Source organism: Silene latifolia, chromosome Y (assembly GCF_048544455.1).
Source record: "Silene latifolia isolate original U9 population chromosome Y, ASM4854445v1, whole genome shotgun sequence".
Classification (NCBI taxonomy): domain Eukaryota; kingdom Viridiplantae; phylum Streptophyta; class Magnoliopsida; order Caryophyllales; family Caryophyllaceae; genus Silene; species Silene latifolia.
In genome coordinates this window covers 67,228,763-67,246,863 of record NC_133538.1, presented here as the reverse complement: position 1 = coordinate 67,246,863, position 18,101 = coordinate 67,228,763, and the positions used below count along the sequence as shown (strand labels likewise).

The window sequence follows — 18,101 nt, the reverse complement described above, 5'->3', positions numbered from 1 at the left end:
TCTTCCCAAATCTCATAACCCCGCGCATAGGAGACACTTTCAAAAGAACCTTGTCCCCAACTTGAAACTCTATGTCCCGACGATGTAGATCTGCATAACTCTTTTGTCGATCCTGGGCTGCTCTCATCCGTTCCCTGATCATCTTAATCTGTTCCACCATCTCATGCACCATCTCTGGTCCTAAAACCACTTTGCCTCAAAGACTATCGTCCCAACAGATTGGACTCCTACATCTCCTCCCATACAAAGCCTCAAACGGTGCCATACCTATACTGGTGTGATAGCTGTTATTGTAAGAGAATTCTATCAAGTCCAACCTCTGCTCCTAGCTACCACCAAAATCCATCACACAAGCTCGCAACATATCCTCAAGTGTCTTGATTGTTCTCTCGATCCGCCTGCGTCTGTCGCAGGATGAAATGCCGTACTCATCTTCAAAGTTGTTCCCAACGATTCCTGCAACTCCTTCCAAAACCTCGATATAAACCTCGCATCTCTGTCAGACACTATGTCCTTAGGGACTCCATGTAACTTAAGCACGTTCTTTCGATAGGCCATAGCCAATTGTGCCTTAGTCCATGTATCTTTCATTGGAACAAAGTGAGCTGACTTGGTCAGACGATCCACTATCACCCAAATCATGTTGTTACCTTGTTGACTCTTTGGCAAACCCACAATAAAATCCATGGAAATGGATTCCCACTTCCACACCTCTAAAGACTGAATCTTACCTTGTGGTCGTCGCTGTTCCCTTTAACTCTCGGCATGTCAAACAACGGGACACAAACTCAAATTGTCTCTTTCTTCCCCCAGGCCACCAAAACGTTTTCTTCAAATCCTTGTCTAGCTTGTCTCCACCCGGATGAACTGAATATGGTGTGCAATGTGCCTCTGTCATGATAGTCTTTTTCAACTCCTCGTCACTAGGAACACACCACCTAGCATCAAACCTCAAACTACCGTCTGTATGAATAGAAAATCGGGACACTGTCCCTTTCTCTACTCCATCTCTCCACTCCACTATCTTAGGATCCAAAGCCTGTTTATCCCGAATATTATCATAAAACTCAAGCTGTACTGTCATATCACCCATGGCATCTCCTTTCTGCATCATATATATCCCAAAACTCGCTACCTCATCTCTCAGCCTCATCAAAGATAGAGCCGTACACGGAATGTACACTCTTCCTACTCAAAGCATCAGCTACAACATTGGCCTTTCCTTCATGGTAGATGATTTCCATGTCATAATCGCCAATCCGCTCCATCCACCTCCTCTGTCTCATGTTCAACTCCTTCTGCGTGAAAATGTACTTGAGGCTCTTGTGATCAGAAAATACCTTAAAGATTGCTCCATAAAGGTAATGTCTCCAAATCTTGAGAGCAAACACCACTGCACCCAACTCCAGATCATGAGTAGGGAAGTTCTCCTCATAAGGCTTCAATTGTCTAGAAGCATAGGCAATCACTTTGCCATTCTGCATCAACACACATCCCACCCCATTCTTCGAGGCATCTGTATAAACCTCAAAGTTCTCGCTCCCTTCAGTAATGCTAAAGACAGAGCCGTGGTCAAACGCTCCATTAATGTTTGGAACGCCGTCTCACAACTCTCATCCCAACGAAACCTGTTCTCTTTCCTCATCAACGCCGTCATCGGTCTAGCTATCTTGGAGAAATCTTTCACGAACCGTCTGTAGTATCTAGCTAAACCCAAGAAACTCCTAACCTCAAGAACATTCTTCTTTGGTGCTTCCCACTTTGTCACCGCCTCAATCTTCGCCGGATCCACACTACCCCATCTTTAGAGATTACATGCCCTTAAAAGCAACTTTCTCTAACCCGAACTCACACTTGGACAGCTTAGCATACAACTCATGATCCCTCAAAGTCTGCAACACGATCCTCAGATGCTCCTCATGCTCCTCCTTAGTCTTAGAGTAGACTAAGATATCATCGATAAACACCACTACAAACTGGTCCAAGAACTGTCTGAAGATTCTATTCATCAAATCCATAAACACCGCCGGCGCATTAGACAACCCAAACGGCATCACCACATACTCATAATGGCCATACCTCGACGTGAAAGTTGTCTTTGGTATGTCCACCTCTCTAATCTTCACCTGATGGTACCCCGACCTCAAATCAATCTTAGAAAAGACTGTTGCACCACTCAACTGATCAAACAGGTCATCTATCCTTGGCAAAGGATACTTGTTCTTTATCGTTACACGATTCAAACTCCCCCGTAATCTATGCATAACCTCAAACTCCCATCTTTTTCTTCACGAAAAGAATCGGTGCTCCCACGGCGATACACTTAGTCTAATGTATCCCTTCTCTATCAGATCATCCAACTGCTTCCTAAGCTCCTCCATCTCCTTAGGACCCATACGGTGCGGTGCCTTAGAGATTGGCCCCGTCCCTCGGCTTCAACTCAACGGTGAAATCTATCTCCTCTTCGGTGGCAACCCCGGAATCTCCTCTCGGAAAAACATCTCGCAAACTCCCCACCACCGGTATCTCATCAACTGTCGGACTCTCTATCCGATCATCTCTCACATGGCACAGGATCGAGGACATCCCTTCCTCGTATAAGACTTCAAGGTAACAAAAGAATCAACTTAACTTTGGGTTTGACTAGAAACCCACGATACGACACACTAACACCCTTAGGACCTCTTAAAGACACTTTCTTTTGATGACAATCTATCTTAGCTTTATACTTTCCTAACCAATCCATCCCAACTATCATCTCAAAACCGTTAAAAGGAAACTCTAGCAAGTCTACAGGAAATCAACTTTCCCAACTATCAAAGATACATCCCCGAACAATCTCCCACACGATACTGTACTCACCCGAAGGTATGAAAACTTGCTCACTAATAGACTCATATACTCTCAAACCCAACTCGTTTTACATTACTCAAGACACAAACGACCGAGAAGCCCCCGAATCAAACAAAACAAAGGTAGGAATACCATTAACAAGGAATGTACTGGTGATAACGTGCGCATCTTCCTCACCGCTTTCTTCTCCATCATGAATAACTTGCCATCGGTCTTCCGCCCACCTCCCCGGACAAGATTAGTTTGATGTGGTCGGCTTAGCACCCGACCCTTAATTGTTGTTGTTGTTCGCTGGTGGTTTCGATAATAATTACCTCCGTTGCGGTTGCCTCCACTCGGTAACTCGACTTCCCGGTTTGGCCATGATCCAGCCCGGTGCATTGCTCGCGAAGCTCTGCGCAGTCTCCGGAAAGATCCCGGTGCACTTGTGCACTCATGTCTCTTGTGGCCTACACCACCACAAATGATAGCAGTCACTCCTCAACTATTACTCACACTTCCACGGCCACGCCCAAAGGAAGCCCCAGCACTGAACCTAGACCCAGAAGAAAATCCCTTAGACTGATTGTGGTTGCCTTTCTTGTGATTAGATTGGCCACCACCCTCGCTCTCAGACTTCCTCTTCTCACCACCTAACCTCTCCTGAGCCATCTCCACCAACCTCTCCGCTCTCCCAGCTCTCTCATAAGCTTCCTTAACATCTGTAAGGATTCCCACGGGTAACTTATCCATAATCTTAGGGGTCAACCCCCTCTCAAACCTCAATGTCGGGTTCTCCTCACTCAAACCCATATCCTCGATACCTAGACTTCTCATTGAACAGCTGTAGTACTCAAAACCACGTACATCTCGGATCATCTTAAAACCATCAAACTCTTCTCTCATCTTACTCCTCACATGTTCCTTACGAACTCCTTCCTCACAGCCCTACGAAACTCCTCCCAAGGTATAGCGGGTAAGCCTTGGTTTGTATATATCTCCTTAGCACTCACTTTCACCGAATCCCACCACTTGCCTGCCCTCCCTCGGATAGAACGCAGCACTGTTCCACCCTCATCTCATCGGACAAGAAACCAAATCTAATATGTTCTCCATCTCTCTCAGCCAACTATCAAGAAGGTTAGGTTCCCCAACTCCCTTGTATTCTTTCGGGTTAAACCTCGCAATGTAAAGGCTGATTTTTGAATGATCAACCTCCTTCTCCTTATCCTTATTCTTGTCCTCATTCACTTTTTTTAGGGTCTCGGTAAAGAGCATCCTGGTGCTCTAACATCTTAACGATGTCATCCACGGTCATAAGCTCAGCTCTCGCATACAAAGCAGTTCTCTTGGGCGGCATCTTGAAACTATACATATATAAGAAAGGGTAGATATGAACATACGTACTAAACTTCAAAACGCGAAAACACGCCACCCAGAACCCACTCGATCGAGTTCCCAAACACACTCGATCGAGTAACGGGCTACTCGATCGAGTGCCCCACGTACTCGATCGAGTACCCAAACTTCGAGACCCCAAACAGGACCTTCGATCTCTTACCTACTCGATCGAGTATCTAGGCTACTCGATCGAGTGACCCCCTACTCGATCGAGTACCCCTAGTTACTCGATCAAGTGCCCCAAAACTCGATTCTGGACTCAAAATCGCCAAAAACCCACCCGATCGAGTCAGTCCCACTCGATCGAGTAACACTATTTCATAAAAGCTACCCGCATGTTACGTCATATGCTAACATGCTAAACTTTATAAACCACATTATATCATAATAAACATGCTACGCATCTTTTCTACTATCTAGAGATCATTTCATCATGTTATTAAATGCCACATTGTAAATCATCCAACATATTATCATCTCATCAACAAGTCCCCCCCATATCACCATTTTCTTTCACATGCTCAACTTTCTACTTCAACACCCAACAATTAACACATTCCATCACATCCGTACACAAGTTAACCAAACACACATACGACTCGACAAACACTTCCCCCATGTGACCGGTTCAAAGTTGTAGGGCGACCCCTGCGACTTTAGGATGTCTCCCAAGCCTTTGCACTAGCTCCTACAACTTTTACCCCGGGTTCATTTTAATTGACTCCCTATGTTCATTAGGTTCATTGGTTACAGGTTTCAGGATCGTCGCTCTGATACCATTTGTAACACCCCCATACTCCAAGTGCCTTACCAGGACCACTTAGGTATGAAGACATTACCATCTCGGTTACCCGAGGCAATGATAATCAAACAACAATAAAGAAACAACGTTTATTATAAATAATTTAGCGAATAGTTACAATCCTCAAAACCAAACCAAAAGTACGATATATTATTTCAAAATGATTGTTCTAATCAAATGTAAATAAACTAAAGGCTACAATGGAAGACTCCTATCATCATGTCGTGGCATCCCGCTATCCCAAGTACTCATCTCAATACCTGCTCAATATCTGCTCACCATCCCCGAATGGATCACCGCAGTTTACAAAACAACACCGGGTCGTTACTAATCACACAATCAATATGTATAACAACCATAAGATACATGATGACGACTTTAATCACACACACACACACACAACCAACCAATTCCCATCATCTCAATATCGATCGTCCACCGGACCACCACCCATGGGGGACCGCAGCCGTACCCACCAAATCCCCGCTCCACATAGTGAGCGATAACCCTGTCCATTAATGTGCACATCCCCTTCCGTGGCGGGTTCCACGAAGGGCGAAACTAGGGCGTGAAGTCACTCCCGCAAGTGACCCCACTCAGCCGAGGCCACGCCTCGCGAACCATCAACAACGATCACAACCACAATCACAAAGACAATTATTATATCAAACAACCAAACACAACACATCAACCAATATCCCATTATGGGACTAATACTGAGTAGGAAATCCTACCCGGTATGTACACAATCGACGGTCTCTCTACTGCAAGTCAAAAGCCTCTTCTATGAACCCTCCTCCTATCATATAACACATAGAGGCTACACATCACATACTACACATAAAAACCCCCAATCTCTAAATTAGGGTTTAACCAAATCAAAGGAAATACAATAAAAAGGGTACGTAGATCTTACCCTCGACGCAAGGAACCCAACGATATAAACAACGACAAGAACTGACCGTCTGAACTCCGGGAATTGTTAAGAATGCGATTAGGAAGATGAACTTGTTGCTTTCTCTCTTAAACAAGAAATTAGGTTTTGTAAAAGTGATTTAAAACAATGACGACGAAACTTAAATACCTTAATCGCATAATTAACAAAACCCGAGAAAACTCCCCGTAAAACCGGACACTCGATCGAGTACCCAAGGTACTCGATCGAGTACCCCCTTACTCGATCGAGTGCCCCAGCTACTCGATCGAGTATCCAACAGGTCAGAAACTATTTTATTTCGCAACTTACCCTTACTCGACAGAGTAAGGGCTACTCGATAGAGTACCCCAAGACTTATAAATACGGAGTATTACAACAAGTGCTGGAAATGAAATAGAAAAATCCCAGGCAACCCCTTTGGGGCGCGAGCCCGTAGGTGATGCAAGGGGCCCTCCCTTGGTTTTACAAAAGGCAAAGAACAGAAGGGCATGGAGGCGCATGTCAGACGGCGGCCCAAATGAGCCTTCCGGGCTTGCAAAAGGTTTTCAAAACCATTTTAAAAGGTTGTTAAAAACGCACTTGTTGAAAAGGTCGTGAAGACCGCTTTTGTGTTAAAGTGTAGAATATGACTCAAATATTCTAATTCTCTTTGCAATGGTTAAAGACACTAGACTTACACTTGCCCCTAGATCACACAAGGCTCTTGATATTGGGACATTACCAACCACACATGGAATGGAAAAGCTACCCGGGTCACCAAGTTTGGTGGACATTTTGTTCAACAAGACCGTGCTACTATCCTCGGTCAATGCCGCCAATTCTTGGCTTCCCAAAGTTCTTTTCTTAAAAAACTATCTTTTAGAGATTTTGCATAAGTTGGCATGTTCAATATCACTTCGATAAAAGGGAGAGTAACTTCAAGTTTGTCCAACATGTCAAATAAATTTGTATACTTGAAATTCTCCCTAGACCTTATGGCTCTAGAGGGATAGGGTATGTGAGAAACGAGTTTTTAATTAGGTGATACCTTACATGTGGAGGTTCCACTTGTTACCTTGATTGTAAGTAGTTGTAAAATCGGCTCGTCAACCCCTTCTTCATAAGGTATATCCTTGACAAACCCTTCATCATCTTCGATCAAGGGAGTCTTCATACAACTTGTTCCTTCACTTTATGTCTTCCCTTTCTTTGTTTCACTCATTCTTGTCGACGGAGTCATCGCCGGACTTTTCCTACCATCATTCATCACCACTCTCTTTCTCTTTGGATCAACTTCCACTTTGAGATTCTTGTAAGGGTCCTCAAATCTCTAGACCTCTTCCTAAAAGAACCGCATGTGCTTGGTGGCTTGCCGAGGCATCCCTTGAATTTTGGCCTTCGGCAAGCAAGCCACCCGGTGGTCGTTGGGGGTTAGCTAGAGCTTGGGAGGCGACTTGGGCCTCGAGATTCTTATGAGAGACGGAAAGATTCCTTAACTCTTGTTGGCTTGATGTGGCCAAGTTTTTCATGTCTTGTTGGTGTTGAGTTGACATATTTCCTAACATCTTGAACAAATTGTTATATTGCACATCTCCCATGGAACCTCCTTGTGGTTGTGGTGGTTCTTGAAAAGGTGGGATGGTTATGGTGTGAGGAAAACCGTAGTCATGATTTCGGTTATTGGAACCTTGATTGTTGTTATTTTGAGGTTCATTCCCTTGGTTGTTTCCTCTATAACCATGGTTTTGAAAATTAGAATCTTTGTCTTTCTTAAAGCTTTAGTTGAACCCTTGGTTTCCATGATTGCTTTGATTAAAACCTTGATCTTGGTACCCTTGATTGTTGTATCCTTGGTTCCTTAATTAAACCCTTGATTTCCATGTTTAAACCCTTAATTTCATTGATTTCCTTAATTGTACCCGGAATCTTGGTATCCTTGGTTGTGATTCCCATAATTGTTCCTTGAGTTTTGCTCACTACCTCTTAGTTGAGTAAATCCCGGAGGATTCAAGTTTTGGGCTTGTGGTTGCATTGTTGGTGGGTTTTGGACATTTGTACTCTTGTAGCTCATGAAGGGAGGTTCCGCAATCCTGTATGGTAAAAGTCAGAATTCAGGTTATAGGTGTTTTCATTGTTGTTGAAAGGTGGCCTAAGAGATCTAGTGGAGGTGTTGAAAGCTTGGAAGGCATTTACATCTTCTACATTGTCCTCACCATTCATGTTGTTGTAAAGATTATTGGCACAAATGTCAAATGTGTGGCCTACTCCTCCAGAAGGCTCACAAGTAGGTGCTTGCATACTCTCCTTCATGGGTGGTCCATGAGAAGAACTTGCTTGGTGTAATTGTCTCCTAGTCATCTCATCAAACTTCTTGGTAAGGAGATCGAGCTTGGCATTCGTCTCCGTAATAGAAGTTGAGATGTTTTCTTGAGGGTATCGACTACTCTTTCTCAATACATTTCTTTTATGCCCATAGTTTGATTCAAATTCTACCATCTTCTTGATTAGAGCCGACCCATCGGCTTCCCCTAAATGATCAAAGGCGCCTCCCCCCCCGAGGCATTAACCATTTCCTTTGTTCTAGGTACCAACGTTTCCAAAAAGGGTTGGGTGATGTACCTTCCGGGAATTTCGTGGTATGGGCGTCTAGCAATCAAATCTTGAAATCTATCCCATGCTTCCCCTAGGTATTCTCCATCATCTTGTTGAGAAGTCGTGATTTGATTTCTAATAATTGTAGTTTTTGAAAATGGATAGTACTTGGCCAAGAATGCCATGGCTAGATCATCCCAATTCGTGAAGGTCTTTGGAGGGTGTAAGTTAAACCATCTATCCGCCTTCTCTTTCAAATAAAAGGGAAATAGAATAAGACAGAACATTTTCTCGGGTAAACCATTTATCTTCATCAAGCTCACCTTACTCTTGAATTTTCTAAGGTGAATATGGGCATCTTCATCTATATTGCCCTGAAGAAAATCTTGCTCTATAACTTCAAGTTGAGCCGGATGTATCTCAAAGTTGTTAGGTGCCAAAGTACCAAAGTTAATTGGGGACGAAGAATCATTGGGATTCGGTATATTATGGTCCCTAAAGCCGCCATTGGTGGTGTTATATGTGGTGTATTTGGTGGAGTTAGGATGTTGTGAAAGGGGTTTTCTAGGAATGGATCAATTGTGCTCGTATCCTCTTGAATGGAGTTTCGAACCCTTGCTATAGTCCTGTTCCTCAAAGAAAGGAGATGCCTCTTAGAATCGCAACTTTAGAGCAAAGTGTGGCCGTTCCACCTAGGTATACAATTCAGTTCACCGTTAGACACCCAGTGCTTTTGGGCACTAGGGATTAGCAATAACACACACACACACACACACACACACACACACACACACACACACACACACACACACACACACTCTAAAAATCAAACAATTACTCAAACAAACAAGAAACTAAAGAAGACTAATGCTAAGACTCAAACTAACTAAGCATAACCTAACGTCATCCCCGGCAACGGCACCATTTTGATACCGGTTTTGTCGTGAAACCGATATGCAAACAAAATTTATAAAACCCAACCACTATGTAGCTAGTGGTCGAGGTCATTCTCAAGGATGGAGGGGATTAGTGTTAAGCTAGTTCAAGTTCTATTTTAGTCTATGAAGATGGAATGAGATTTTCAACTATCAAACTAAATATAAACTAATGAATTAATATGTAAGTAACCAAGGCAAATATGGTAATGAGTTTAGCAAATGTGACAAAAACTAGGGTTATGGTTCACTATAGTGGGATGAAAGAATTTTAGCCAATTTATTACTATGTTGATTAGGGAAGTCGTAGTTAGCCTCATCTTTTGATTAGATACTATACTTGAGTCGAAATAATCCCGGCTTTCGCTTCAAATAATCCCAACTCATCAATAATGCACATTTCTTGGCACAAATCTTAAGCTTTCACTCAAGAACAAACAAATAACATGAAAGAAACTCCCAACTTTCATTGGGGCATTTCATCTTACACTTACCATGCACAAAATTGAAAGACAAATTCCCAAACAACTTAGAAATTAACTAGGCATAAAACTCTACCATATTATCTATAATAGATTCCCCTAACCCTAGGGGAGGATCTACTCACACATAATGGGTTGAATGCAAACAAAAGGGGTTTGAGATAACACAAGTAAAATAACAACAAACATGATGCAAGTTATTGACATAGAAATGTAAACTAAAGAAAAAAGAAGTAAAGTAAATAAAAGAGATGAGAAATAATACCAAACAACCAATTAAAGGTTGAAACTTTGGATTAATGGAAGAAGAATTTCTTCAATATCTTCACATACAATCCAATAACACAATGTAAACATGTAATAACGCTATTTAAGCAGGAGCCTTAACCTAGATATTACTGATTAAATAGGACTGTTACCATCTCTATTTCCTAAGGTGATGATAATCAAACAAAACAGCTAAGTACTTTAAATATAAATCCTGCACTTTAAGACTAATTGTTTAACCACTTTACAAAATTCGAAGCCAAGTGAAAAAGACTTAATTATAACTGAACTTTGCAAAGAACTAGTGACCATAACTAAGGTGGCAACCAAAGCGGCAACTCTAGACCCGTATCCTCATCACGCCCCATCCTCATGCACAACATCACCAAAGCTACTTCCAGAACCTTCTTATCATACTGCTTCCCATTCAAGCGAAAATCATTGAATAAATCGACACATGCAACCCCGGAAACCAGGTGACAAATTACACAAAACAAAATAAGGTCAACTCATGCCAACTATAATTATAATAATAATAAAATGGAATAAAAGAAATACTCTGTAATTAAATTTCCACAATGATCAAGATAAGATAATTACGAAATGCAATATAAGCACTCAGACACGCAGCCTCTGCAACCATGTAGCTCACGGCCAGCATACACACACGACACCTCAGTGTCACACCATCATCGCAATACGCAAATCATTAGGACCACGGTGCTTCTACTTCGCCATGCCTGGCCTACCAGTTCTTCAGGTCCGCAACAGCAGTTGTGCCAAGCCTACCAATATCTCACAGCATAGTTGCCTCGTAGGAAACGAACACGATTTCTCAAACCATTCCACTTAACTCATCTCAGTAGTCAACCGTAACATTTATAATAACTTAACAGCACAATATAAACTCAGTATAAGATGATCTCAATATACTAAGCTACACAATATTTCAGTAAAATACCACTGCAATGACAATTATTACAGTATAACTCAGTAAGATTGATGTAACCTTACCCATCACAATATAATTAAACAGGACAATCATTCTAGCAATTTATGCGCATCTATGTAAGACAAATAACATATAACACGAGTTGAGTAGGAAAACGTACCTCAGCAGCAGACCATCTTAGCAATTATCAAATAAGTTAGAATAAGGCTCTCGTACGAACTTCGCGCCTATTATAATTATTCCAACATAAAATAAATATCGCTGCAACAATAAAATACACAACATACGAATCACGCGTAACCTAGGCTGAGACCAGGCCAGGGCTAGACCATCCCAGACTATGGCCAGGCCATCCCCAGCCAAGTTAGGCCGTCTTACACTCACGGCTAGTCCACGCTCGGCCACAATAGGCCATGGCCATGACCCGAGGCCACTCCCCCCGTTCACGGTCTTGCCCAACACCCCCAAACCCTTGGTCTATCTCACACCACTAATTCATCATAAATCCATCAGTATAAAACCGTCTCATAAGGACAATAAAATTCCCATGCTATCATAGTAAGCATAATGCTAGGGTTTGGGTAATGTTCGTAAATACTAGTACAACAATAACTAAAATGAATGATAAGAATTATAGGATTATACCTACGATCGAAAGGGTTGAAAATTTATGAGACGAGCCTCGAATCTTATGCCCTAGTTCCAACCATGCTCTGTCCTCTCTCACGGTTCTCTTCTCTTTACTTTTCTCTCTAGGTTTTCTTTTGTGTTTAGATTTATGAGAATGGATGGTGTCGTAGTGTAATTAGATGCTTATATACTACGAGCCTATCAACAACATAAGTGAAATCCCGAGTCAGCTTGCTCCCTTACACTCGGCGCATAGTCGGCCCTTAGTCGGGCAAAGTCCTAACCCATCACTTTACTAATTCCCAACTTACCAACTGAACTCAACCTCAGATGATATATATATAAAATATCTGAGGTCCAGCTATTTAAACGAAATATTATTAATATACGTAGATAATATATATATATATATATATATATATATATATATATATATATATATATATATATATATATATATATATATATATAGAATCGGGATCCTCAGTACGAACCAAATTACGGTGCGAACCGCATTTAACTTGTGTATCAAGCCCAATTAGTAGCATAAAAGGCCCCCGCATTTTCTCATTTCTAATCATCAACCAGTATTTCCTTACTCCATATCCTTTGTCTCATCTTTAATTCATCATCACCATACACCACTGCCAGCACCACCACCACCCTACTCCGGTCGTGACCACCACCATCCTACTCCGGCCGTGACCACCACCCTACGCCGTCAATCCTTCGCGCATTACCAACTCTCTTGTACTGCTTACCTGCGTATTAATTGCGAAGTAATAACCCGACCATCTCCCTCGTCGTCTCTTCTTCGACGAAGTATGGTTGTTTGATGTCGGTTTCCGGCGAGAATTATTTCGATTACTTCGCCAGCGCAATCCCGTTTCTTAAATTTTACATTCTTTGTTTTAGATCTAGCCATTAGATCGAATTTTTTCAAACAAAAATATAAATCATAACTGAAGGCTAATACTTTCACCCATAAATCCTTATAAATCCTCCCAATTAATGTCGGTTAACTCGCCACCGGAGCTCATAGGGGCCGAGTAGGCGGCGATGAGTAGTCGATTCATAGGGGGTGGTTACTGATGTCGTGAGCGAGGTCTTGGGATGCGATATAAGCGGCGATGACGGGCCAGGCTCTCACCGGCGTCGTTAAATGTGTTCGCATATGGCATTTTTAGATCTGAAATTTGAAACGTATGATGGGGAACGCGACGTTGTTGCTCAGCCAATTAAATGAGGGATCCAAACTACAAGTTTTCTCCAGAACTGAAATTGAAAGCGAAAACCAAAATCGTGCCGAGAAAGAAATGGTAGAAGACAATCTAGACGCAGGAAAGATCGAAAGCGGTTGATTCATAGTATTATGTTTTGTTTCTTTAATTCACCATCTGAGGAGTTTGTTCAGAATTCTGGGATGTTTCTCCTTTAATTCTGTTTATCTGGATCCAAACTGTTAGTTTGCTGAGGAGGAAGTGAAGAATATCTTCTTTTAGAATTCAATTTGATTCTCTCCGGTGTTGTGTTTCTTTATTTATTCGTGGGTGATGGTGGTGGTGGTGCCAGTGGCAGGCGTGATGGTGGTGGCGGCGGCAGTGGTGATGGCGGCAGTGGTGGCGGTGGAGTGGTGGTGGCAGTCGGTGGTGGAAAGTAGTGTTTGGGGTGGATACATGTATGAATACTACTAGATACATGTATGAATACTATTAGATACATGTGTATCCGGTAGTATAACCATGTGTATCCGGATTCCGGAAGTAATATGATGTGTATCCGTGAGTATGAACTTGTGTATCTTGAAGTTTTATAATATGTATCTGGCTTTAATGTCATGTGCATCCGCAAAAAATATAAAATGTATCCGCAAAAAATATAAAATGTATCCGAGAGTTAGTGTTAAAACTTGTAACAATTTCCATAAAGTGTATCCGCTAATAATATAAAATGTATCCGCAAATAGTATAAAATGTATCTCGGAGTTAGTTTAAAAACTCCCAAAAAAATTAGTGTTAAAAAAGTGTAAAAGTGCATCTAGAATTTTAGTGTGGAAAAAGTGTTTCTACATATGTTATAAAATGTATCTACATAAAAGATGTATCTGGAAACAAAATAAAGTGTATCTGAAAAAAAAAAAAAAAAAAAAAAAAAAAAATTAAGCTAGTTCGTACGGTTCGTACGTTAGGGGCGGGTTCAGGTACGAACTGAGTTACGGTGCGAACCGTACGAACTATTCAAATACACAGTATAATACTTCTCAGATACACAATATAATACTTCACAATACACAATACTTCTCAGATACATAGTATAAATACTTCTGGATACACAAGTTTATACTTCCGGATACAAATTGTATTACTACCCGGATACGCATGGTATTAGTACCGGATACACATGTATCCGGTTGTAATACCAAGTGTATCTAGGGTGGTATTTTGTGTATCCACCGCCGTCGCCATCACCACTACCCCATCACCATCACCACAACCACCCCCACCATCGGCACCACCATTACCATGCGTATCCGGTAGTAATACCATACGTATCCGGCCTGATATTTTGTGTATCCACCATACTCACCACCACACCAGTGACACCACAACCCAACCTGCCGCTAGAACCACCACCAGCCCCACACCTTTCGTATCCACCACCACCATTGACTCTATCATACCACAACACTCACGCCACCAACGGCTGCAACAACACCAACATCGGCACACAACTGTTCTCGCTCAGGACATCAGCAACCACCGCCATACAAACTCACCAAACACCACGACTAATCGGTATACACGCCGGAAACTTCACAGTAATATAAAAACATGAAAACAGACCACCATCATCACTTTCGCTGGCGTTTGTCCTGGCCGTCGCTTTCAATTGCCTACCGCGCGTGATGAGAGGTTCAACTTCTTTAAATTCGGCATCTGAATCATAGATCTGCAAAATTTGAACTAAGATTTCAGCGGTGGTTGATGTCCGTTAATCGATAAAATTTGAAACTTTATTTATTAGATTTACAAAAATGCACAAGAAATTTGGACAAACTATGAAACTAATAATAAAAATGCAATTATTGTGAAAAATCAGGGAGCATACATGTATTCGACTTTTGTTTTTTGAAATTCGAGTTCTAAATTAAATGTGGTTGAATCTCTACCATACATACAGAATTGCATTGTTAGTGAGACTGCCGTCGAGAAATGCGGTGTCAGGCACCTCGCCGGCATCATGGGTGATGAGGATCTGGATGGTGCGTCGACGATGTCTGGATGATACATAGGCGAAATTGATAGAAATGCGAAGAGGAGATAAGAAGTCCGCGTCGGTCGGATGACAGGTAGGAGACGGGATTATGCCGGAATCTTATTTGTTCACCGACGTTGTTGGTGTTTGCCAATGGTTGCTTCGACATGTCAGTGGTGATAGAGATGATGATAAAAGGTGGAGGGGATCTCATTTGGGCTTTGTGAATCTGTGAGGGGTTTGGGCTTGTTTTTGTCATTGGGTTAAGATAGATTTGAGCCCTATATAGAAGTTCGTACGGTTCGCACCGTAATTTAGTTCGTACAGGATCCTGATTATATATATATATATATATATATATATATAGAGATAGGTTCAGGTAAGTCCACAAATTTGGTTGAGTCCCTAAGTCCCATTCTTAGCCAATCATTTTTGAGTGTAACTTTACTGATTTATGAGTGTAACTTTAGCCATTTAATGATTTGTAAGTGTATCTTATCTTTTAAGGCTAACTTATATACACAAATTTGAATTTGTAAATTAAAATTTATGTAATTTTAACAAAAATCTATGTAACTTTAGTGTCTTACGAATGTAACTTTAGTCATTGGGAGTGTAATTTTAGTCGTCGGAGTTATAACTTTTGTAATATGGTGGTTTGTATGTAAAACTTTGAGTTTATATACTTTTATGAGTGTAATTTTAGTCATTTGAGGTGTAATTTTAGCCGTGAAAAATGTAACTTTAGTCATGTGGTGATTTTTATGTATAAATTTGAATTTATATACTTTTCCGAGTGTAACTTTAGTCTTTGAAGTCGTAACTTTAGTCGTTGAAGTTGTAACTTTAGTCGTATAGTAGTTTAATGTAAATATTTGAATTAATATACTTTTCTATTGTAAAAGTAGAGTGTAACTTTAGTCCGATACGAGTGTAATTGTAGTCCGATACAACTGTAACTTTAGTATGATAAGGCTGTAAATTTAGTTCGATAGCTTGTAACTTTAGTTCGTCAAGTGTGTAACTTTAGTCCGCTAAGTGTGTAACTTTAGTCCGACAAGAAGCTAATACAACCATGACCACCACCACCACCCTCAGATCTGAAAAAAAAGAAAAAAAAGGAAGAGAGGGAGGCGGCTATACACCACCACGCATCACGCACCACAAACACCATCCCCCACCCATTCTCCACCGCGGCACCACCATAAAAAAAAACAGAAAAAAAACGAACAAAAAGACACACCAAATTCACCCATCAACAACCAACAACAACCACAACTTTTTTTAAAATCTGGAAAAAAAAGATAGGAGAAGAGGAGGAGGCGGCGTGGTGGCAACAACCAACAACCAACCACCATCCCAATCTTCTGCCCCCATCTCCCACGTCAACAGTAAAAAAAAAAAAAGAAAAAAAAACCACCAGAAACCCACCACGACACCCACCACGACACCACCATTAAAATAACACAAAAACTGAAAAAAAAAATGGTAACAACTCACCCATCAACAACCAACATCAACAATCATTTCAATTTTCGAGATCCGAAAGAAAAAAGAAAAAAAGAAGGGGAGGAGGAGGACGGATGGTGGCGGGGTGGCGGCGTGCAAGAGGGAGAGCGACGGGGGTGTTGTTGTCGGTGGTGGGTAGTGGTCATGTCGTGGATGGTAGTAGAGAAGGAGGAGGGTGTGTTGTGAGGGAGAGATCGGAGGGAGAGAGAAAGTGGGAGGAAGAGAGAGAATGAGAAAAGTGTGTTGTGAGCGGTGAAATGAGAGAGCTAGGGTTTTGGAGTGTTTTAATCTAGACCCTTTATTTTGATCTAATCTTGGCCATTCATTTATTTGATCCAAAGTCAGATTGGAACATGGGACTAACCAAAAATAGGTGACTTACATGATCCTTTCTACATATATATATATATATATATATATATATATATATATATATATATATATATATATATAGAGAGAGAGAAGAACCGGATCCGGTGATAACCACAAATATAAATTATCATCCACTATATTCACACTTGCCGATCCTGATCCTAGAGCAAAGGGGTGATTGAGTTGAAGGAGAACTTGTAAAACAACGTCTTTATGCCAATGTAAAATTTAGAATCTGGGTCTCTTTCGCATGAGGAGTCGATTGTCCTCCCAAATTCAGTGTTCATACTGTGAACTGTTATGCTGCACCTTCAGTTACTCACCCACAAGTTGTGGTCAACGATACGACCCTTGAATACAATTATTAACATGATCTTTAGTTTGCTCATTACACCAATCATCACTTATTATTCCATACTATACTCAGTTAAAAAAAAAACAACTATCAAACAGTGGACTCGACCAAATGCACATTTCACATGTATCTAGGACGACAACTCCTATAATTATTCCGTCAGATGAGAAAGTTGAATTAAACACAGAGTTCTAGTGGCATACATAACCATACACATATTGACGTACCTATGCCCCACATCATTCCCGTTGGTCTGACAGTAAATTCTTGTATAGAAGTACAACACATAAAGCAGGACTACTCAAATAAAGGTTTCACAAATCTCTAATAAAACTTGTCTACTCACTTACACAGAAGATTCTGAACACGCATCATATCCGAATTGAACTTAAAGGCCCACCCGCTTGGTGGCGCGTCATCATATCACCCCTTTTTTTAAAGAGAAAAATAAACCATGCTGAGAGAAATCGAACAAACACAGGTTATCATCTAATTTTACTCACCTTCACACGAATACTTATACAAGTATATGGTTCATGAATGATATTTAAGCTTTGAAACTTGCTCGAGTTTTCCATCAACAATTGCAATACATATATGTATAACATGCAGGGATAGCTTATGATAACATCACTTAAACATTATGTTGGGTTCCTTATGTTGATGATAACATGCCCATTTGATTTGTATTATCTTAGTTTACCTTTTCAGGACTAATGATGTAATCAAGCTTGGATTAAGAAGTGTTGAAGTTGTTAATCATTCCATTGTAATTAGTCGTGTGTCATCTAATGTACAAGT

General features: G+C 41.1%; 1 non-coding gene across 1 annotated transcript; it reads left to right on the top strand.

Annotated features, from left to right (window-relative positions):
- Positions 1-8,579: 8,579 nt before the first annotated feature.
- LOC141635572 (small nucleolar RNA R71) lies at positions 8,580-8,686 on the top strand. The gene has a single exon (XR_012540249.1). It is a non-coding gene; the product is annotated as a small nucleolar RNA R71 (small nucleolar RNA).
- Positions 8,687-18,101: the final 9,415 nt, after the last annotated feature.